Below are 24,496 nucleotides of genomic sequence, written 5' to 3' on the forward strand. Positions count from 1 at the left end.
CACACCTACCAGCAAACCTTAATGGCGATTTATACTTAGCCACCTTTGATGTAATCTAGTATTTTTAAACAAATCACAGCGCCTTTCCACATCCTAAGCCAAAGTGCAATCAAATAATCATAAGCCCGGCGAAGGCACAATGGGGCACGCGGTTGGTGGCAGCGCCGGTGTCGGCTTACAAATGCGTGAACGAGATTTATTCGCGGCAGCGGCCGCGCCTAAAAATTATAAACATCAAAATAAATATATCAATCGCCATTGACGGCAGAAAGCGCATGCGAAATCAGTGCAAAAACAAAAACAAAAGCACAATAATAATAAATAAATTTAAATGCCGATTTTGCGCCAATGATTAATAAGGCCACCGCGGGGTTAGTCGTAAAGGGTTAGGCAACCAAAAAGCTATATAAACGATTTTCGATAATAATTGCGAAATTGAAAATTAAGATTGATTGTTTTCGAACTGCTTTTGATGTAAGTTTGATTTTTAGTTCAAAACATTGACTTAAATTAAATTAATGCGTCGGCCATGGTGCTGAGGGTCGAAATGAGGAGGTGGGATATGATAAAAACAAATATCAGAGAAGAAAAAGATTAAAGCTGGTAAGAAAGAGAAGAGTTCGGGTATAAACGTACATTTCATGCACTTGCAACTTGCAAGAAATAAAGCTAGGGAAGTACCTTCAGGTACATAATTAAGACTATCAAGGACTGTTAGTTATATGGGGTCTAGGGTGAGTTTGCAACCGATTTTATTAATTTCAAGCACAAATATTCGCTGTTATAAGAAAACACGCGTTCTCGATTTTATTAAAATAACTCAGATATTGGCCAAATATGAGGCATAAAGTCACCCGGAAGTTCGAAAATCTTTATATTAGGTGTATGGAGGCTAAAGGAAGTATTTTTCCTATTCAAACCTTTTATAGCATCCAGATATACTGCTATCAGGAAAGGATTCTCTCTGAATTTCAATTCTAAATCTGACACAATAACCAATATTTTCGGTAAAATATCAACTATAGATACTGGAGTCCAAATAATCGGTACTTAGGCGTTTCAACAGTTTTTTTTTTGGATTTGGAAAATTTTGGGTATTATAAGCAAGATACTTTTCTAACTTAAGTAAGGTAAGATATTGACGTCTATGGGTGATTTTGAACATTTTCCATAAAAAAACAGATTTTTCAGGTAGTTTCTGCTTAAGGCCGTATAGAAAATGATCTTAAACTTGAAATATACCTGCCGGAAAGTTAATTTGTTTATAATTAAATTAGCTTGTTATGTTACGTTTGGTCAATCATCATAGGTATCTAACTTGGACAGCTCATAACGCCGGTCCGTTGTGATCCTTACAACTCTATAAAATTTATCATTAAGACCCTCAAAAATCAATAAAGCGCTTTGAGCAAAAATTTGTTGAGGTGGTCAAAGACAGATTCGGCTATGTCGCCTGGTTTGCCGAATTTATGTTTGCGGAGATGATTCAGCCTTAGTCTTGCAAAGGTTCTAGGCAACAATGTCTATATTAATACATTATTTAATACAAAAAATCAATTTCTAATGACTATTCTGCTATAGAACGGCTAGGTAATTGAATTGAAAGCAAAAAAAAAATCATATTAGAATGAAACCCACCGGAAAAGAAGAAGAAAATAACAACTTAGAAAGGAAACGTAATTAATTCACTGGCGATCTGAAGTCGAAATTATCAATTTTTCTAAAAATTCGATAAGCTTTTATAATAGTATTGTTAATTAAAAAAATTAAAAAAAATTAAAATTAATTTGAAAAATTTTAAAAAATTAAAAAAAAATTTAAAAAATTTAAAAAACTTAAAAAAATTTAAAAAACTTAAAATCAGCATTTTAAGCTCAATGAGTACTTTTGAACTATTCACAAACTCGCAATTTTTTTTCCTTAATCCGCTTAAGCAATCCATCATATTCCTCTAATTACCTGCCATTGGCTATTAAGCAAAAAATAAAAAAAAACACTTGAAACAAAAATAAAGCACAACAAATGGCAACAAGCGAGATTTGACAATTTTCATTGTCATTTGTTTTCGACAGACAGTCGTTGCGATAATTAATGATAGCGCCTGCCGCCAGCGAGTAACAACATTTCAAGTGCCTCTTTAATGTGGTGTTTTATAGCCAGTTTCTGCATGGTACATATGTATATATACACATATGTATGGTATATACAAATGTATACGGTATATACAAACATGTTTATATATTTATTTTTATTAACAAGTTTGGCCATCAAGTGTTTGTGTTTTCGTGTTTCTGCGTAAGATTTGTAGGAAACCTGCTCCCGCTGCTGCCAGAGTGCAAGCTCCTTTAATTGCAATCTTTTCAAGTTTTTGCCAAAAGCGAACGGTATTTTAATTGTATGCTCAATGTGTGTGTGTGCGTTTATTTTTTGCGTGTTAAATGAATTTAAAGGTTTTTTCTTTTCACGCAGATCTTTGCCGCAAATCGTCTTTTTTGCTCATTACTGTGCCATTACTCAACTGACTGAAGGTACTCTGGGCTCATTTTATCTGGCTTACACATATATAACATATATGTACATGTGTGTGTGTGTGTACTTGCTGCTTTTAATTTTTTGTAAGTTTTTTCCCTTTTGCAACTTTGTGTTGTATTTTGTTAGAAATTTCAAACGACAAGGTTAAATGTCTGTTGACCCAGTTTGCAATTTGTCACTTCTACGGTTGCCGTCGCAAATGCAGCAGAAATGCTTAGCAAATATTGTGCAGAAAGCTAACAACATTTGTTTATTTAGGCAACTTTTATTTCCATATGCTGAAAATCGAAAGGGTAGCGAATCTCTGAAAGTGTAATCATTCAATATCGACATAAATAGCTCAATGAAAGTGAAGTGTCCCACTAACGGGGACATATTTCGAGTGTAAATAATAAATGAGCTCAAAACCGAAGAGGTCAAAATGGAATTTCCGAAGAGTGTGATATGTGAGCGAGCGGATTATTTGAAAGCCTAAGCTGTAAGCCGCAAAATATTACACATTTATTAGACGGTTGAAGACAATTAATTCTATAAAAGATAGCTAGAAGCTGTAATAATATTTTTTCTTAACAAATTTGGAGGTCAGAGATTGTCAAGTTGATCTGTTCAAGTTACATGAATATGAAAACTTGAAGCTTAAAACAAAAAATTTTAACTAATTTAAAAAAAGTGTAACTTTGAAAAAAGTGAGGCTTAGAAAATTCTATCAATAATATATTTTTACTGTAGAATTATAACAGCATGACCTAAATCAGTAAGTAAGAATCCTCTCAATAAGCTATACAAGCCAGTTCAATTTCCAATAACCAGAGTTTCAAGGAATACGTTTTTTGATTAACTAAATTAAAATTTCATTGAAAAAATTTAATTTGAAAATTAATTAAAATAAATTAATTAAGCAGGGTTTTAAAGATTGTATTAAAATATTAATGGAATTAACATTTCAACGAAAATTTTTAACTTAAAAATTAATTAATTAATTTTATTTTATTTTTGATTGAGTTGGCTCTTATTAAGAATTCTCACTTAATCTACATTAGCTATAATTTACTGAATAACTTAATTAAATTAAAAATTAATTCATTGAAAAAATAAGATTTTAATTTAACTTTTTTTTAATTTGAAATCCTGATAATTTTAATAAAAATATCGAATTAAAAGACTAAACATACATTTTTAATTACAAATAGTGGGTTAAAGAAAAATTTCAACTTAAATACCGGATTGGAATGTTAATCACAACTTTGTAACTGAAAATTAAAAAAATAAATTATTTTTGAATCTAAATTAGCCCAAGCCTGCGAACGTACACGTTAAAACGATTTACGTATATATTTTCAATTATTAATTCTGATTTAGGGAATTAAAATTTTTTTCAAAAGTAAAATTTTCAATTTTTTGCAAAAATAATTATTTTATAATTTTTTTTATTTTTAGGACAAAAAAGTCAAAATTGGACTTAAGATATGTTTAAGAAACAGTAAATAATATAACAATATCCTAATTCTTTCCTTTTTCATACCCCTTTGAGAGACTTTGCTGAGACTTTCGAATACGGTAGCCTTACACATATACAAATACACACAAATTTTCGATTCTTCCTCCTCATAAAAAAAAAGAAAAAAAAACACATTTACTTGTGCACTCAAATTCGCTATCCAGAATAATTGTGCCTTTCCATTTCAACTTCACTTTTGGAGCTAAGTTATTGGCGCAGTCACCAGCCAGCAACACATAACATAACGTAAATGTATGTGTGTACAAGTGCACTGGGACATGTACATATGTGTGTTTTGTTGTTATTTCACTACATAAGTATGTATCTATGTATGTAAGTTTTTTAACACTTTTTCGCGCACTAAATTAATTCAGCCTTGCCTGTGAGCGCATTCTTAGTTGCCTCTTTAATTGCCATTTCGCTTTATTTTCTTATTTGTTTGTGAAATTTAATGCAATTGTTTTTTCGACTTCAGTTTCGCTGCTCGTCGCCTTTTGGGTTTTCAGTTCCATTTCATTTTACTTAATGCACTACATATTTCTCATTACAGCCTGGCATATGTGGCTGCCTGTACCCTTATATAATTGTACTTGTGTTTATATGTATGTGTGTAGTTGCAACAGCTTACCTGTGCTTTTGTTTTACAGTTTTTTTTTATTTTCATTTCAAAAATTAGCAATTTAAGCGCAAACAGCTGTAAACTTTGAATGAAAGGCCGAGCAAATGAATGCAATCGAAGCAATTCAGGCGAAAAGTATGGCAAGAATTGCATGCATAAGGGGGTAAGAAATATTTGCCAGCAATGTATTTTTTGAGCGAATAGTTCTAGAAAATACAACTTAATTAAGCAAAAAAAAAAAAGATAAGAAAAAATTAAAATTAAAGAAATAACTGAAAGTTGTAGAATGAAAAAAGTACAGAGAATAAGCTAAAATTAATTTCTTCAAACCCTTGACTATTCTATTCGTTATTACATATGCCTCCCCTACCGCCTACAATGATTTGGCTTCTTAGTTCGCTGTTGACTTCTGAATCACCTGTGTCAATATGTGTAGAGTTCGCTTATCAGCAGCATCAACGCTTCGCGCACAAAGTGGAATACCCATGAGGCCCAAACAACAGCGTTAACAACGCCAAACAACAAAAAAGATTTTATCAACGAAATTTGGAGAAGAAGTTAAAAAAAATTAGAAAAATAACATGTTAAGCTGTGAACAAACACAATTTTGATTAGAATAACAAATGCAACAACTGCAACAAAACCAATAACAACGCATTAAAACAACAAGCAAAGCATTATCAGCAAACAGCTGTCGTCAGCAGCATGTCGGCGAGAGATTGAAATTTTATACGCTTTGTTAAGCATACATACATACATATGTATGTTAACATGGGACATAAGCAACAACAAAAAAGTGATCTGCAGATAATTAGATAAAGTGTGTGTAATTTTAGCTTCATTTTACTATTTATAGCACAAAATTTTGTAAGCCTTTTTTATTTTAATAAATTTATATATGTAGTTATTTTATTTTTTAATTAAAAATTATTTTTGATTATTATTTTTCTTTTTTCATACAACTTGCAAATTTTTTTTACTGTTTTATATTTTCTTTGTTAATTATTTTACTTTTATAGTTAAATATTATTTTTTTCTTACAAATTTTATAATTAATTATTATTATTTTTTTTTAAATTTAATTAATTTCTTACTCATTTAATTAAAAATTATATTTTTTAATTATTGCTTTCTAAAAAAACATGCTTAATTTTTTTTATTTTAAATTATTTTGTGTATTAATTTACATATATTTTTAAAATATTTTTTCTTAAAAAAATTATTTTCTTGGTCTATTCTACTTTTCTTAAAAAAAATTTATTCTTGAAAAAAAATTGTTTTATTTCCAAAAAAAATATTTTTTTCTTTTTAAGTAAAAATTATATCATTCAAAAATTTGTTTATACAACATACAGCATGCAAACAAATGTATTTGTTTTATTTATATTTTTCGTAAATTATTTTACTTATTTAATTAAAAATATTTTTTTTATTGAAATTATTTTTTCCTTTAAAAAATATTTTTTCTGTTCTATTCTATTTTTCTTTAAAAAATGTTTTTCCCAAAAAAATATTCTTACTTTTCTTTAATATTTTTTTATTACTTTACATGCAAATTTATTTATTTGTTTTTTTATACAATTTTTTATTTATTTAATTAAAAATCATATTTTTTAATTATTTCTTTCTAAAAAACATGTTTAATTTTTTTTTATTTTAAATTATTTTTCTATTATTTTCTATTTTTATAGTAAAAAATTACTATTTTTCCTCAAATAACGTTTTTAGTCTCGGCTGCTGCTAAACTTCTGTTGCTTTACATATAATATATGAATACACGCATGTCTGTACATATGTATGTATATAGCTGTACTTGTTTGCAAGTGTGTCTGCTGTTACCGTAACAACATAATTTGGCATTGAATTTCATGTCATTATCTCGGCTTACATAAACTTGTATTGGCTGGCGTATGCAGTCAACTATTCCTACACATATATGTATGTATGTGTATATATGTACATATGTAGTGCTTGTGGCAGCCGCCGCTTGCTAGAAACCGCTGATGCTGTTGTAGCTATTTATCAGTTACGTCTGCGTGCCATCAGCTAGTATTGCGCTTTTCATCGTTTCCTCATTCACTTGTGCATTGCTGTGCTTATCTATTATTTCATTTAATTTACTCACTTTTTTGTTTATATATTTTAATTTGCCTTTGTTATTTTCTGTTCTTTTGAATTCTTCAAATGTTCGTTAGTTTTTATTATATTTTTTATTTTTCCAAGTGAGCTGAGTAATGTGGGTCTTTTTGTTTACTGATTTGGGTTTAGTTAATTGCACTGATTGCTTTGTACGAGTGCTTATGTATAAATACATACATATGTATATAAAAATATAATTACAAACATTAATAATATTATTAAAAAAACTACTGCGAGTCTAAGGTAAAAATGTACTTTTTCATAGGCAAATTTCGCCCAAAAAATATGACTTAAAGAAACCTTTGTATGTGAACATTATAATAACCAAATATCGATCTCCTAAATTAAATGTTAATTACATTGATATACACACACATGTTATTTATTCCCTTGGTGAAAGAACTCTTCTAAATCCCTGCTAATGACAGAAAAATTGCGTGCAAATGACTGGTAATTGGATTAATACTGTTCAAAGAACAACAACAGCAAAGTGAATGGGAATTTAGCAAAAAAAAAAATTTGCGCAGTTGGAGATTTTTGACCGTTTAATCACGTCAAACTGTAACTGAGTCGGCGTATTTCTCGAAACAAAGTGATGGTTGGGAATGAAGAAAAAAACATTTCTTTTGGTAGCGGTGAGAATGAAAAAATGTATTTCGTAGTGATTTATGAATTAAAGCGATTCGTGTGCCGAGCTAATAATGTTTTTTGTTTTTAGTTACCAAAAAGTACTAAAAATGCTACAAAATAAATATTAAATAAAAAAACTTAAAAAATAATAAAAAAATACATATATTTTTTTTCTAACGATTTGTTAATATAAAAAATAAAAAAAAATTTCTAACTATTTGTTAACAATTTATTTATTATTATTTTTCTTAAATAAAATGCTTTTATTGAAAAATAAAAAATAAGAAAATTAAAAAATTAAAAAAATATATTTTTTTCAACAATTTGTTACTAATTTATTTATTATTATTTTCCAAATTTGTCTTATTGATTTTATTATTATTTTATTCGTTATTATTATTTTACTAAAAAAAATATATTCTTTAATAATATTATAGTAAAAAATAAGCAGTAAATTTTAAATAAAAATAAAATTAAAATAAAAAATTAAAAATAAAAATATGTAAATATTTTTTTTCTAGCTTTTTGTTAATAATTTATTTATTATTTAAAAAAAAAATGATTTTACCGAAAAAAAAAAAATAAATAATAAATCGAATATAAAAAATTTCAAAATTCAAAAATATGTTTTTTTCAAAATTTGTTAATGAAATTTACTATTGTTTCTAAAAAAATTAATTTTTTATTGATTTGTTTAAATTTATTTTTTATTCGGTATTATTATTTACTATAGAATTTTGATATGATAGTGCTAAAAAATAAATATTAAATTATTAAAAAAAATAATGTTTATATTGAATAAAAGAATTTAATAAATAGTAAATAAAAAATGTATAAATTAAAAAAAATATATTTTTTTACTTACAATTTGTTAATAATTTATTTATTATTATTTTCTAAAAAACTGTTATTGATTTTATATTATTTTATAAAAACTTTTGTGCTCCAAAAAACTAATTTTAAAATTATTATACTAAAATTTCTAATATTTTACAAAATTATAAAACTATACTATTATTATAACTAAATATATAAATAAATATATGTATTTAAAGAAAATTAACTTTTAGTCAAAAATTCTGCCAAAAATAAATCAATTTAAAATAAAAATCGTTTATCATAAGATTATTATCTTTTCTTTATTTTTCAAAAAATATTTTGTGCCTTTATTTTCATAAGATTTTATCAGTCACGAGTGCTTTACGCAAACTTTACATACATATGTACATATATTCTAACTTCAAAAACAAAAACAATACTTTTCAATAACTTGATTAATTTTCTGACATTTCTCAAACAGTGATTTCTCCCCGAATTCTGATAAAATTTGCGTGTTTTTGCGAAGCATTTGTTTGAATAAATTTTCTTTTTTTCCGTTATTCAAAGTGACAAGCAGCCAACTGGCTAACTGCGCATCAGCCATTTCTGTGCCACTGGCATGGCTCTCAGATTACAACAGCAATTCGCAAACATCAAAAAGCAAATGAGCAAAAATTTAAAAATGAGCAAATAAAGCAAAAACATAAAAGGAATAAAAGACACAAACTCGTGGCGACCGCACAGCCGAAGAAAGCCAGCGCGCTATCACCAAGAACTGACCTCTGCTTTCAAAGCGCTGTTGTTTTTCTTCTTTCTTAGCCCCCATATTGTAGCTGCTAACCTCGTAAACAACAACAATAACCTAGTAAACAACAACAATAAACTCGTAACAACAATAAGAAAAACGTAACAGACAAGAGCATTTTGGTCGCCGCAGCAGTCAGCAGTCAGCAGTTACTTGGCCAATCGATTTCTTCCAGCTCCACCTGGCCATCATACACACGTGCGCTTGTATGTACATATGTACGTGTGTTTGTTTGTATGTATGTGCATGATTGTTTTTTCTACTTCTTCGACGTCTACCTTTGCCTCTTCTTTCTTGACTTGCTGCTGCTTTCAAATCTGCTTTTTGGCATCTTTTCATTATCAATATTTGCTGCTGTTGTTGCCACTGCGCTTCTTCTGCGCCGCTTTATGGGTCCACCAGCAGTTGCTGTGAAGATTTGTGGCTCGCTATGAAAGGCACTGACAATATATGTATGTAGATAGCTGCTTTATTGTTCTTGTGCCTGAAGTTTGTTTAAAGGTCTACTGTCTGATTTAATAAGGTAGCTGACTGATTTTTTTTTATTTGAAATAAAACATTATTTAGTAATATTAAATAAAAAAATTTAAATTAAATTTAATTAAATAAATTTAAATCAAATTTATAAAATATATCCTAAAAATTAAAAAAAAAACACATAAATAAAAAATACAAAAAATAAAATAAAATAAAATAAAACAAAACAAAATGACATATATAAAAAAATTAAAGAAAGTTATAAAAACCAATTATAAAACTAAATTAAAAAAATTAATATTAACTGTTTAAAATTAAAAATTAAAAAAAAAATTATAAAAAAAAATAAAATAAAAGGAAAAACTTAAATTAAATTAAAAATGTAAAAAAAAACAATTTTCTATTTTGTTAAACAAAAAGTGCCATAAATGAAAAAATTAAGGAAAATTATATAATTTTTTTAAAGTTAAAATAAAATGGCCTACAATTAAAAATTTAATTTAATTAACAAAAAAATTAAAATTAAATATTATTAAAAAATAAAATTTAAAATAAAAATAAAATTTTAATGTTAAAGTGTAAAAAATAATTCAAAAAATATATTTTTTTAATAAGTAAATTTTAATAAAAATGAAAGCGATTTTTATTTTAATGTAAGTATGTACGTACATATATAAAAACATAAAAAATTATATTTATAAAAAATATTTAAATTATAAATGTCAAATTCGAGAGATAAATACAATAAAAATAATGATTCTTTTTTTTAACTGAAATAAAATAATTCACCAATAATTAATATAAAGCAAAGTTACAGCTGTTTTTTTTTATTTATACATACATACATACATATGTATGTTTAACAGTCAGACTTTGTGTTGCAATCTTTTATATGTATTAGTAGCCACATTATCTTCGTGCCTTGAAAGACCTCAAATTTTCTATAAGCCCGTTTGCACTGTTGACATTTTTACATGATTTATTTAAATTTTGTATTTCATGACTGTCACGATTGACTTGAAAATTCGTCTTAACAGCGCACTTTGTCTCCGGTGGTCTCGAGTGCTAAGCTTTTCGAGCAGACACACACACACGCATACAAATAAACACAAGTACGAGCATGTCCCTTGCACGACTGCACAGCTCGCGCTTCAAGCCTAAATATATGTGTACCGCTATTTTTGTTGTTGCTGTTGCGGTTGCGGTTGCTAGTTGTTACTTCCAACTGACAGTCTTTAATTTAGGTACTTTCTTGATTTGTATTTGTTACTGTTGTAGCTGTCCGTTCGTTTTGTTATATATTTTTTCGTATTTTTTTAAATTTAATTTTATAGTTTTTGCTTTTTCCTGCTGACGGCGCTGCAAACTGGTTTTAACTGTTGACTTGAGCGCGCTCTCAGTATTGTTGTTATTGTTGCTGCTGCTTTTCAGCTTTTTATTATTTTAATTTTTGTATTTTTTGTTGCTGCAAGCACATTGTTGTTGTTTGTGTCGTTGCTGCTATACAATTTTACCCTGTTTTCTCGTTTTCTGCTTGTTTGTTGTTGTTGCTGTGTCTTCCTAGCTTCAACTGTTATTTACTAACTTAACATAAGTTTTAGTTGAAGATTTTTTCGGTTTTGGTTTTTCGTTGCCCACAATTATTTGTCTTTCTTATTTTTGAGTTTAACTGAAAGTATGCTGCTACAAACACACACACACACAAAAATCTGTACGCCATATGTACGTACATATGTATGTATACAGTTGGTTTGTGGTGAATCGCAGGTTTTCGCTACAATTGTTATTGCCTTCCCGAAGAGGTCAAACAGACTGCTGTGTGTGTGTGTGTAGGTAACTGATCTTAGCTGTTATTGTTGTTGTTGTTATTACTCACAATCTCTGTTAAGAGCTTTTTGCTGATCAATAACTTTTTAATGATAATTGGCAAAGTGTTGAAGTTGAAGCTCATTTTTTTATCTCGGCTGTTGACCTCGCAAAATTAGAGGAACTTAGACGGTCTAGTTTTTTGTGGAGTTTAAATGGCTGCTTTTAGAAAATAAGTTGTATAATTTATAACACCTTGTAAATGTGGAAGTTTAACTACTCATCAGTTCTTTTGGCGTTGTCATGTGAACTTAGCCAGTAGGCGTGACCAACCCCTTTCAAGCTACATAGTGTTGGATGCAAAAAAAATTAGTTTTCTATATTTTTTTGTACATTTTTTTATAATTTTTTTCCTAATTTTTTTTTTTCAAAATTTTGTTTTTCAAATTTTTTTTTTATTTTTTTTTTGTAAGATTTTCCAATCAATCGCGTCGCAAAATTCCATTTTATGCAAAACAACTGTTATTCATTTTTTATTTCATTGTCAGCTGTGAAAGTTTTAATTTGTATTTGTGTCAACCGGTAAATTTATGTGCTTTTAGGCTTTTGTTTTGTTTCTTAGTCACTCGGCGTACATATTTATTTTATAAATATATATATGTGCTCATATGTAAATACTAAGTTAATTTTCGCCATTCTTTATTTGTCTAGCATATGCTAATTTTTGCATATTTTAGTGATCTGCGCATTTTTGGCGATCTCTTAACAAAAAAGTTCAAAAAGCAGGCCGAAGAATGCTATGACCATATATTTCATTGGCTTCTGTTTATAAATAAATGATGGTTTCATTGGTTAACATTGTTATTTCAGGCTATGAACGCTCTATAAAGAACTGAATTTTAATTTTTCAGGCTGAGAGGTGAAATTTATTCTCTTTTATGAAGGCTTTAAAAAATGTAAAAATTTCTTTCCCACAAATTTCTTTGAAAAAATTTTAAATGGAAGAAAATATGAGCATATCGTCGCATAAAATGCAGAATAATGTATCATCACTTTTTTAAGAACAACAAAACATAATTTTAGTTTTGGTTATAAAATGGTTATATTTTGGTTATATATATGGTAATTTATTTGTTATATATATGGTTATATGTTGGTTATATATTGGTTATATCTGACAGCAGAAGCTGAAAATTTTATGCTACACACATACATATATGTATATGTAATGTGATGTAGTGAATCGCAAGCAGTAAAAAACTCAATTACGAATTTTTTGATGATACGTTGTTTTTCATTTTAAGGGACGTTGTGTAAAGCCACTGTAATCATTTTGAATTCACGTTTTGTAAAGAGTTTATTTAAACATTATTTTTAAATATTTGAGATATTTAAAAAAACTGACGCTCCACAAAAAAAAATCTTTCAAAAAACAAAAAAAAACGCTTAATGAACCACTTATTGATGCTATTTGTTTCAACTTGAAAGATGCTTGATTTTAATAACTACAGACATAATATGGGTGAGAATTATCTCCAATTTATAATACGTTCTAAAACGAATCTTAAATGATGACATGAAATTAGTGTCAAATTAGCTCTATAATCTTGAGAGAATTTCTTCGTAAGCGAACCGAAATACAAATATACTTTCCGTTCCCACGACAGTCGGGCCTAAGTAACCGGAATGAACCCGGATTTTTAACCGGACAAAGGCTGTCAACTCAGTACCATGACTCGAAAGTACTTCAGGAATGTTTTCCGCTGTTGCCACAACAACAACAAATATCCTTTAAGATCGGAAATGTTCAGCGCTTTAATTCAAATAAACTTCCAATCACAAAATTTAAACAAGAGTTAATAAAAACATTCTACAAGTACAATGTACCCAAAATTGCAACTTCGCACGAAATAGCATATTTTTAATTGAATAAGGCTCCATCTATCACTACGTTTTATTCTAGTAAAGCGAATATACATACTAGCTATTGACTTCACTGCTTGAGAAAATATCTCTAATTTCTGTGTATCAAAAAAGGCATTCTAAAGGATGACTGCTCTTCTTGGACCCGGCAACTGAACTCCATCTGGTATCACAAAGGACCATAACTGATCTATGCGTGACTTATTGGCCTACCAGATTAACCTAACCTAACCTTTTTGTATCTCAAAACAATTTTCGCTTAATTTTGATTATATTATTTCGTAAAATTCAAAAGTGAAGCCTTTTGTATGAGAACAAAATTTTTGTTAATTTTTAAAAGAGACTTTAAAAAAGACTTCACATTTTTTAAATTCATAAACAACATCAATTCGGAGCTTAATTAACTAATTTAAAACTAAATTGTCTGAAAAAATTTCTTAAAACTCATCCCGCTTGTGAAATTTTTAAAATAAACTATGTACATATGCCTTTATTTTTTCAGATCAGTTTAGGTTTTTTGGTTGAAAGTTTTATATAGCATTTTTTTATTTCGTTCATTTACTAAAAACAAACGTTTCTTGTCCGAATAGTAAGTGTGAAGTAATCACATTTTTTTGATAAGTATTATTTTATCATTTCAAAATTTATATTTCAAGCAAACAATATTTTTTTACTGTTTACTAATTGAAATAAGTTCAAATTGAGTAAATTGTTACTTCAAAATTTATAATTCATTCCAATGATTATTTTTTTATCTTTTGACTAATTAGTGCTGAAATTTTGTTTCAAAAATGCTACTTCTTCTGATTTTTCAAGTAAAATTTTGATAAATTACTCCTCGAGCGGTTTAAGAAAGTGTCACACGTGAGCGAGATGAGATAACAAATTTTTCAATTAAAATGTTTTGTACAAAAATTTTAAAATTTCGTTCTTCGATTTCAAGTGCTTGTATCTAAAACTTCGGTATTTGAAGAGATATTCTCGGAAATTCGGCATGCGTTATTGCCTAAAGCTATAGTGTAGTCTCCGAAGAAATTGTTCATATCGGTTCCCCATATCATATAGCTTTCATATAAATTGACCGACCGAACAAGTGCTTGTATGAAAAACTTTTTTATTTGATAAAATATCTCTACGAAATTTGACATGGATTATTGTCCAAGACAATGGTATAATTTTGGAAAAAAAATTTTTAGAAGGGACCACTAGATAAGATAAGATAAGCATACAAGAGTTGTGCCGCGACCTTAGGTCTATTGTGCCCTCTCCTAAATAACAAAGCCTAGCCTAGCCTAGCCCCAGCATATTAATAAAGTCAAATCAATAAAGAAGTCGTATAAGTTGATCGTTCAAAATCAAGTTTTTGTATGGAAAACTTAATTTAAAAAGGATAAGTATTACTCCATCAGAACATTCTTGTTATTAAATTTCCTTCATTTTACAATTTTTTGTCTAATTTCTGTTGATAAGCATTATTGTATTATTTCAACAACTTGTACTAAAACAATTAATTTTATGAAACTGTTTCCTAATCAGAATAATTTCCATTTGAGTCCAAAGTTTGATATATAACACGTAAACTGACATTTCTTGACCCTTTACAGGTAAATTGCTTAACTTTTCACAATTTGGGGAAATAGTTCCAAATGAGTCACTAAGTCTACATCAAGACCACCAATTGGTGCCAATAATTGCACTAAAATGCTTTCGCTCGAGGTGGTTCACTCCACTTTCCAAACACTTTGCAACCCTATAACAACTTGCCACAAAAACCATAGTAACTTAACACAAACTTTTGCTCCAAACTTACCTTTTCAAAACACTCGAAGGCACGTTCTTTTCGTCAGCTGCTGTTGACTCAATGAAAAAAATCCCAAACCACGTTTCACAGTCAAATTCGCACAAAAATTGAGTCACCACAAACACAATGCAGCGCTTTCTTTCAACTTCACGCGCAATGCAGTTAAGCGCACGAACTCGCCCACTGTTGCAGACACTTTACGAGTTTAAGATTATGCGTACGAAACTTTGTTATTCAATTTGCTTGCTTTTTTCTAAGCGCTTGCAACGCATTTGTTTTTTTTTTTTTTTTTTGCTGTCTTCCTTTTCCCCTACAGAATTTCTAGAATTTTTCACGTAACGGCTTTTCCGCGTACTTTTTTCGCACTTTAAACGCCGCCAACTGCAGGTTTTCGTTGCATTCGTTAAACGCCCGAGTGTATGTGTGTGTGTGTTTGTTTTATTTTTACTTTGCTGGTTTTTTCGCCACTTTACAACAGTTTATTGTTATTGTGGTTGTCGTTTGTGTTGTTTGAGTTGTTGTTGTTGCCACAGTCGCGCAGTCGCTTAATATATGTGTGTATTTTAACGATTTTTATGGCCAATAATAAACCAAATACACGCGAAACAAAGACAAAAACGTGCAATAACAGCGGCGGGCTGCAGCTGCAATGCAGCCGCTTGGACGCGCTGAAGAGGCCGCAGCAACAGCGGCAGCGGCAAAGCGCCGAGGGATGACAGTTGTTGGCAAAAGGAGGAAATGCAGCAGGCGAATTGCGCACGCAAAAAAGTGGTTTCTGTCGTAGTTGTTGTTGTTGTTACTGTCTGCTATATGCTTACAGCTGTGTGTGTGTGCATACGCCAGGGGCAGCGGGCGCGTCAAAGACAGTCAGTCGTCCAAAGTTGCACCAAAAGGAAACTCGTTTGAATGCCTGCCTTTTTGTTGTGTTTTGCTTTTTACGTTTGTTATTGTTGTTTTTTGATTTTTGGTTTAATGCATTTGCATTTGTTTGGCATTCACAAATTTAAGCGTTTGGCTTTTGTCGTTACGTTTTGTTGTTGTTGAGCTGAGTTGTTTCACCACTTTGCTTTAAACAATTTCAAAATATTTGAAATATTTACAAAAACAACAAATATGCACACAAGCGCTTTGGCGTGCGGAAACTCGTGATTTCTTGAATTTTATTTAAATTCTTCAAAAAATATTTTTTTTTTATTTATTGAATTCTTTTTCAATATATTACAATTGCTTAAACCTTGCAAGTTATTTGCTTACACAGTTGTTCTTCACACCGTTTTTAATTTTTTTTACAAAAATATTTTTCGTATGCGTTATTTTCTAACTTCTCAACAAATCTTTCTTCTTATAAGAGCTCTTGCCATTTTCATAGCAATTCTTCTTCTTCACACACACGCGCACACGCCGTCTGCTTCATGCACATAACGTTTTTTTCCAAGTCACTTAAATGTTTGGCATTTCATGCCCGAGCATCAACACCGTTACTTTTCTTCCGTATCTTCTTACCAACTCGGCCGACAGTCGTCGAAGAACTGAAATGTCTCGCACAAAATTGAATTCAAGACCGAAATACAACACACAGCGAAGCACATACGAACACACACAAGTTTGTGGCAATGTGTGCTCACACACATACACTCGCAGTAAAGACGAAATCGCATCGCCTTGCTGCGCTTTGCATTTCTTGCAGCCAGCTGTCTTGAGCGCTTCTGATTGTGCTTTGTTTTTGTGCTGCGCTGTGCGGCTGCAGCACGCGAGTATCTTCCAACAGCATGCGATGCACAGCTAGCACAAAAACATACACACACACACATGTAAGTATGCCCAGCTGCGCGCAAGCAATCTCACCTGTGTGCGGTATGCCTCGAAAGCGCGCTCCGCTGCTCAATTGGCGCGGGTAAGTCACTCTCTCGGCGTCTCAGCAGACAGCTCAGGTAAAACTGTGTGCATTTTGTTGTTTTCATTTCATTTTAAATGGCTTTGCGTACGTTCGTGTGCATTTGCTCGTGAAAAGGTAGTTATTTATGAGAGCGTACGAGCGTTCGTTTCATTCACATGAGCAGGAGAGCGTATTTTCTTTGGCTAACTGGCTTCTTATTCTCTGTTGTTCAATAAGACACATTTGGGCAAGCACTTTCTGCTACTGAGGGGGAATTTTTAAGCGATTGCGGGAATTTTCATACTGTGGCATTACTGTCACTAGAGAACGGTCTTTACTGATTAAGCGTTGCGAACAGGTGTAAAGGGTTACCAAACCAATATTTGTGGGAGAGAAAAAACTTTTATTCATATTAATACCCGATCGAACTGAACACTCGAGTCACACACCTTGACTTCATACCGGATCACTTGGATCATGGACTCACCAAACCGAACTCTGGCAGCTTCTTCTCTGCCCATGTACCGACGAGGGAGTTGTGGGTGCGAAGAAGTCCTTGGAAGAGAGTAGCAGTGAGCTTCTTTAGAGATGAGTCAAAGCTTGGGGGAAGGTTGGTGTAGGAGTTTACTGTCCGGAGGTTCAGCTTCAGACTTTCTGACTATCGTAGGGTCTTCCAAGTCGATCTATTTCTCCGGAGTGTGGCCTTTTTCAGAGATATGAACATTCATTCAGATAGCAGAGCGGCGATACTAGCCTTGAGCTTATTCATTTTAGAATCCAATGAGTTTAGGGTTGGTCGACTAGTGCCTAAGCTCGCTATCAATAGCTTTGAGTGTCTTTGTGATAAGACTGGAACCGGAATCGCAGGAAATTGTAAAGCCGATGAGCTCGCAAGGAAAGGCACCCTAGAATCGATATTGGTTGAATGGGAGAATGTATGGAAGAAGATAAGGTGTGAACAACTCAATACTTCCTTCTTGACTTTTCCGCGTTTTGGAGGTCAAAACTTAAACGTTTGAGAACGCATACCTTCAGACATCCCACCGAAACACCCTCCAAAGGGTTGTGTGCTGGGTTTGAGACCGGCCAAAGAAAAGCCCAAGGCGTCTACCAATCCAAAATCTTCACTTTCAAATTGTGCAAATCACTTTTAGCTCGTTAAAATGCTTCTTCAAGCAAACAGTTAGGCTCAATTGATTAAAAGGTTTTTTCTTGTTTACGGTTAAAATTGATGAGCAATACTAGAAAAGTCGCACAAGGACAGTCGTTTTCACATCTTCGAAATATTGGAACAAAGTAATAAGTTACGTAATCTCTTGGTAAACCGCACGAATATAATTATATGATCAACATAATTATGATGACACATGCTTCTTTTTATAGAATGTTGTCTCAAAAGAGAGAATATTTCATCAAGAAATAGAACAAGAAAGTGATAGAGAAATGTTTCGTAGAACAGATTTTTTGCTTTTGCATATTTTTTTTATTATATATTTTATTTGCAATCTATCTGAAGACACTCAGCAAATTTTATTAATACATATAACCATCATAAGGGGATTGATTGGGCTCCATTGAGGCTAATCAATATATTCTTCATTAAAATTTGCCACAAAATATTCTTAAAACTAATTAAAAACTTTCTGGAAGTTCCAAAACGTGAGTTCTTTTTAAGTGCCTAACATCCATACTATTGTCCAGTAGATTTATTGCTAGTAAGTTTTTATGATTAGAAAGTCTATCAAGGTATCTTCGACAAGCTTTGCTGATTTCGTCATTAATAAAAGGTACATTGTACATTTACGCCTTTGTGGACTTCAAAGTTGCTTACAAAGCACTTAGTATGCTCCTTAAAGTCTTAGATTGATATCTTTGGAGGATTTCAATGTCGTTTGTACTCGCGGTACCTCATAACTGCAATAAAAAACTAAAATTTTTGCATTACTTTTGATCTATATAGAAATTTATTTGATTGTGTATTATGGATATTAAGTTATCACTTTATGACATATACCTTTATTTAAATTCCCATCATCCGCTAATAGTAATAATAAAATTTGCTTACACCCCACATGTCACAACTTATCTAAACACTCTCATACTTCCTTAGAAGTTATTTCTAGTGACGCAACGCCATCAGCTGTTTCACAATATTGAATAATACTTATATCACAGCGGCAAATGAAAAGAGTAAGAAAGTTCTACACACATTGTGAGAGCGTGACTTATGGAGATAAGCGTATTGCTTACAAAGTTGTTGCATTAGTCATTAAATGGCGTTAGCAGAGTTACCTAAATGAACTACAAACACATTTAAGTTACTTAATTTGAATAAATTGTAGTCATAGCCTAATATTATTCGCTCATTGTAGCAAGGCAGCGATAACGGCTGTTCAAATGTTTGTGGAATATTTATTACATGTATTATATGCACAAACATATGTAACAGCTATTGATACAGTGGGCATAACTTTTTCGATCACTAAAATGTGAGGATGTAAACATCAGAGTAATAGTTAGCGGTTCTTTGGGAATTACTCTGGCATATACAGGTTGTGTCTTAAATACAAATATAACATGTTATAACTGTCCATTCAAGTATAAAATATATAACAACCAGCCCAATTCAACCCAGATGGAGGTTAGAACTGATAAATCTATCTTCCATTAAATCCCAACGTGTGGTTATTAAAATACAACTTCTTGACTTTTTATAGAAGATTGATCTCTTCTTCCAAATTCGTTAGCTCAATTGTGTCAGCTAGTACAAATGTATTTTATACATATTTGATTGTAGATAAGACCTTGAATAATATTATGCTACAAGCTATTCTTTTAGAGGTATATAAGACTAAATTAATCAGTTTATATTTTTATTATTACTTTACGCAATATTACATTAGCGTCTGATCCTATATTCCTGTTAAAGTGTATCTTTTATCAAAATAAAGGTTCTGAATCAATGAAAATGTTAAAAAATATACAACTTTTCTTATGTCGTGAAAAAACATTACGTAAAAACACGTAAAAAGAAAAATTTTATATAACGATGCCTTTTCTGCTTGAAATTTTGTGATGATACAATAATAACTGGCTACAGAAACTTTGAAAATATATAAATGCACGAAATGTTTTGATTATTTTATCAAGAATATAAGTAAATATTTGGTTATCTCAAAAATTCTTGTTGATCGACTCAACATACAATGCTTTATCTCTTCGACCAACAAAAACAAGTTCCACGGAGCAGAAATTTCAATTCCTGGAACAAGAAAAAAATACATGGAGATAAATGTTGTAAATACAGTATTCATTGCATTTTTGTCTTTTAAATCAATCACAATTGTACTCTTTTTGAAAAAAATTCAGCTTTATTGGCACGTGTCAAGCGAGAATGCCCAAAATCATTCAAATGGACTCGCGAGAGATCACGAGCTCTCTTGTCATCTCTCTAACACTTGCCTGGCGATTTTCAAGCACCATAACCTTCACTTTTTTTTTAATATTTTCATCAGTTCAAGAGGGCACAGGTCGTCAAAATCGAGGCATGTCTTCAACGATCTTTCTTTGGCATAACTTTATTGGCACAAGAGTCTTTCTTGAAGGCGATGATTAAGATTTGTATTAAAATACGTGAAAATATGTTTTCTTGGTTAGTCCGGTTCAAATTTGATCAGTTGGTAGTCCTTCTATAAATGTAATTTAATATATATCTGACAGTGACAGCTGATAACAGTGGAACATTACATCTGAAACAATAAAATTGATATGCGTTTTAAATGTGATGTATGTATTTCTCGGGGTTATCAGAAATAGTTCATTTTTTTCCATTCTTTTCTATTTTTTGTTATCAAATTACTTCCAAGTGCTGCAAAAAATAGAAAAAATAAAAAAAAAAACTCTTCAAAGACGAGACTTCAAAAACACAAATTCAAGAAAAAAGTGTTTGAAGATGGCGCACTTAGTCGCGAGAGCACAAGTTCTCAAAGCTGTATCTCCGTAACTGTTAATCGGATAAACTTGATAATTTAGGACAGTGTTCTAGACATGCTGTAGAATTTAATAAGGCAATAAATAAATTTTCGATTTTTTGAAACCCGTAAACCCATATAACCACTCGCAGAAGTGCTATAAGTCGATTATTTGAGCTTCCGGTCCTAACATTGCGACTATTCGAATAGTATTAATCGGTTAATATTCATACGACGGTTACTAACCGGATATTCCAATAATCGGTTTTCAGGTTATTCGAATTACTTTAAGAGCCCTAATAAGAGTATGACAAAAGTATGCTAGACTGTTTATGAATCTATAAATCTAATTTATTTTCTAAATATTCATATATTTTATATCAAATTCTTCAGTAATGATAAAATATTTCAGTAAAAGCAAAATATTTTTTATGGGGCAAAGCGATTTAAAAAAAAAAAATCGATTTAAAAAACCAATTAAAAAAAAATTACATCCGATCCAATAGAATCCGACATCCGATTGGCACCTCCTAAGCGAAATCGATTAAAAATTAGATAAATAAATTGAATTCAAATCATTAACAGAGGTAAAAATGGCAAACATTTTAAAAATTTACTAGCTTTTAACAAATTCTTTTAAATTTTTTGTAGACAATTTTTGCTCATACATATGTACATAGATCCCATAAATTCAAAAAATGTTTCAAAACACCATTTCAACTCAAACTATTTTTGTGTTTATAACCGTTATTGCATAGTCAACATTTTTTTTGTTGCAAATTTCAATATAGCGTAGTCAACATGGAAAGATAATTTATTTTCCAGTTTCATTCCAATATTCTTATTGTAAGTTATTCGAGTTCGTCGCTTAAGTCTTTCGTTCAATGGAATGTCCTCCACGCCTCTTCAATATACAAGCATATATATGTATGGACGTGCGTATGTATTTACTGAAGTATGTGTGTGTGCGTAGATTTGTTTGTAGACGCATTCCTTAAGGCATACACGTGTCACAACAAAAAACATATGGACCAAGGTAACAATAACAGGCGAGCGACAACGGCAACAGACAACAGTCACAACAACAGCCACGGAATAACAGCAGCCACGATATAACAACAGCAATAACAAAAAACAACAATAACAATAAAACCAACAACAACAACAACAAAACAATTTACACAAGTACAACTGAACTAAATCACTTGAGTCGCTCCTTATTGTGGCAGTCCACTTAGGGGCACTGATTACGTACGTCCGTCCGTCCGACCGGGCGACTGACAGCAATAACGCGCCAACGCACTTCACTTCAAAATTATTTACAGACGATTTTGTAAATAATTTTCATTTAAAATGAAACACTGACTGCGACCAACAACAAAAAAAATGAAATAAAAACAAAAACAAAACGCAGACTAAATAAATTAATAAAACAATAACAATAAATAAGTGGATAAAATATGAGTTGATTTCAAGATTGAAATGTTGAAACAATAAAAAGCGAGCGAAGTAAAATATTGCAGCTGCCGCAAGCACAAACAACAGTTACAGTAATCCCCCAAAACGTGTTTAATTTCCGGAACTGAATATTTTGTGCGAATACGCCTGCAATTGCCCGACAGACAACAGCTATATTTAGAAAATCGCATTTTCGAAATTAACGCGTTAAATTACGAAGCAAAGGGAAGCAAGGGACACGCTGTAGAGCGTGTTAATGAAGGCCAAAAGGAGGCAAGTAAGGTGAAATGCAACAAAAAAATAATAATCCAAAGGAAAAAAGTGCGCTTACGCTGCCGCAGGGGCGCACAGAGCGCTTGAAACATTTGAATCAGCGCTGCAGGCGCACTTAATGGCATACATATATACATACATACGCATGCGCGGCAACTCATCGCGCCTGCTGACGTTGATTTCACGTGAAATTTTCTTGATCACTGCACGTGGCGCGTTCACAGCCGCTGCTCCTGCTGATAAGCATAACGAATTCGGCTGCGTGCGTTAAACGCCACGCTACGCCCGCTTGCTACTACTGCCTCAATTTGAGGCTGGCGCTGATTAGTCAGCGGCTGCCGAATTGCAGCGGGTTTTTACACTCGTTTTGTGGTTTTTTGTTGTTGTAGCATTTTCAATTTTTTTTTTATTTTTATTTTTTTTTTTGGTTTTGGTGCAACTCATAAGTGTTTGTGGTCAGCATGACTGCGGCTGGCTGCTGCACTCGATATGCCTCACTTCTTTCATTCCATTACGCCGCGCTGTCACCGCTTTGAGTTGTTGTTATTATTTTTTTTCTGGCTCTCATTTGATTTGATTTTTAATTTTTTTCGCTTTTTTGTTGGAAAACATGAAATGAACTTTATCTGACTGCCTGCTGCTGTGTGGGGGATTGAAATTCGTGCGTGATAAATCCGGTAAAGTCCAGATTTTCACGTACTTTTTTCATCCTCTGTGTTTATTTTTTCAATTCTCTGTACAGGAGCGGCGTGTAGTTTTTGATTGTGTCTACATAAATCCATGTGTAGACATAAGATATTAAAGTGTCGAGAATATTTTACGTAGAAAAGAGAAAATTATCAGCCCTGTAGAAAAATAAAATGTAGAGAAAAGGTTCAAGGTATATTTTCTTGGAAGAATTCAATGTACATTTATTTCGAATTTGTTTCTCTGTGGAAATATTCAAGTATATAAATAATTATTCTAATGAGTTGCTGTTACATTGATTTTTATTGTTATACTTGTCGAATTATTAGCTTGAGAGGAATCATAAATGTATACGGCCACAAAAAATCATAAATTAAGTTTTAAGCCATTAGCTCGGAGCTAAAAACCTGGGTTTTAAGGCGTGTGCGGTAGAACTTCCCAGCCGTTGTTTTCGGAATAGTTTTTAACCGACCTGAATATGAAGACGAGCGTTATCATAGTGGTAAATTTCGGACATTTTTCGGCAATCGCTTGATTCAAATTGATAAGTTGTTGAGAATATAGTTTCTCATCACTGATTTCACCCGTTTTCAAAAGCTCATTTTCCATATGCTTTTCTGAATCCACCAAATACATTTTATTACTTTGGCGACATGGACATTCGGCTCTGTCGTTGATTTGGCTGGTTGGCCAGGTTTCACATATGATATTTTGCATTTAAATTGGTCGTAATGGAGCCATTTATCATTACCAATTACAATCCGTCGACAAACGACTTTCTTTTGTAGCGTTACAACAACGTTTCTGATATGTAAAACCGTCTTCTAACGTCTCTTGACTTCAATACACATGACACTAAATTTTCTTGCACTTGAAAACATCCAGCTGATTTTAAGCATTTTCAAATGATTCTTTGACTGAAATAGGTGGTAGTGTGATTCCAACTACGGTTTCCGTGAAATCATCCCAGCAGTAACTGCATGTAGAGGTTTAGGTTAAGTAAGGTAAGGTTAGACGGCTGATCTAAAAAGATTGCACGTGGACTGCTATATGTAGTTCTTAGTAAAGTTATAGAAAAGAGGAAGAACTCCTATGTTCGAACTTATAAACTAGTAAAACGCTTAGTAGCCAATACAAAATTGCACAGGCGTTTAATTTCATGGATGCCAATAGGACAATGAC

At 31.4% G+C, this 24,496-nt stretch overlaps 1 protein-coding gene across 2 annotated transcripts in view; it reads right to left on the reverse strand.

Annotated features, from left to right (window-relative positions):
- Positions 1–16,625, reverse strand: part of LOC126752142 (platelet binding protein GspB-like) — a 101,927-nt gene extending 85,302 nt beyond the window's left edge. For both annotated transcript variants that reach the window (XM_050462733.1, XM_050462735.1), the window contains exon 1: positions 15,059–16,625. The gene's annotated coding sequence lies outside the window, so the exon portion shown is untranslated. The remainder of the gene's footprint in view (positions 1–15,058) is intronic.
- Between the last annotated feature and the right edge of the window lie 7,871 nt (positions 16,626–24,496).

This window comes from Bactrocera neohumeralis, chromosome 3 (genome assembly GCF_024586455.1).
Source record: "Bactrocera neohumeralis isolate Rockhampton chromosome 3, APGP_CSIRO_Bneo_wtdbg2-racon-allhic-juicebox.fasta_v2, whole genome shotgun sequence".
Lineage (NCBI taxonomy): Eukaryota > Metazoa > Arthropoda > Insecta > Diptera > Tephritidae > Bactrocera > Bactrocera neohumeralis.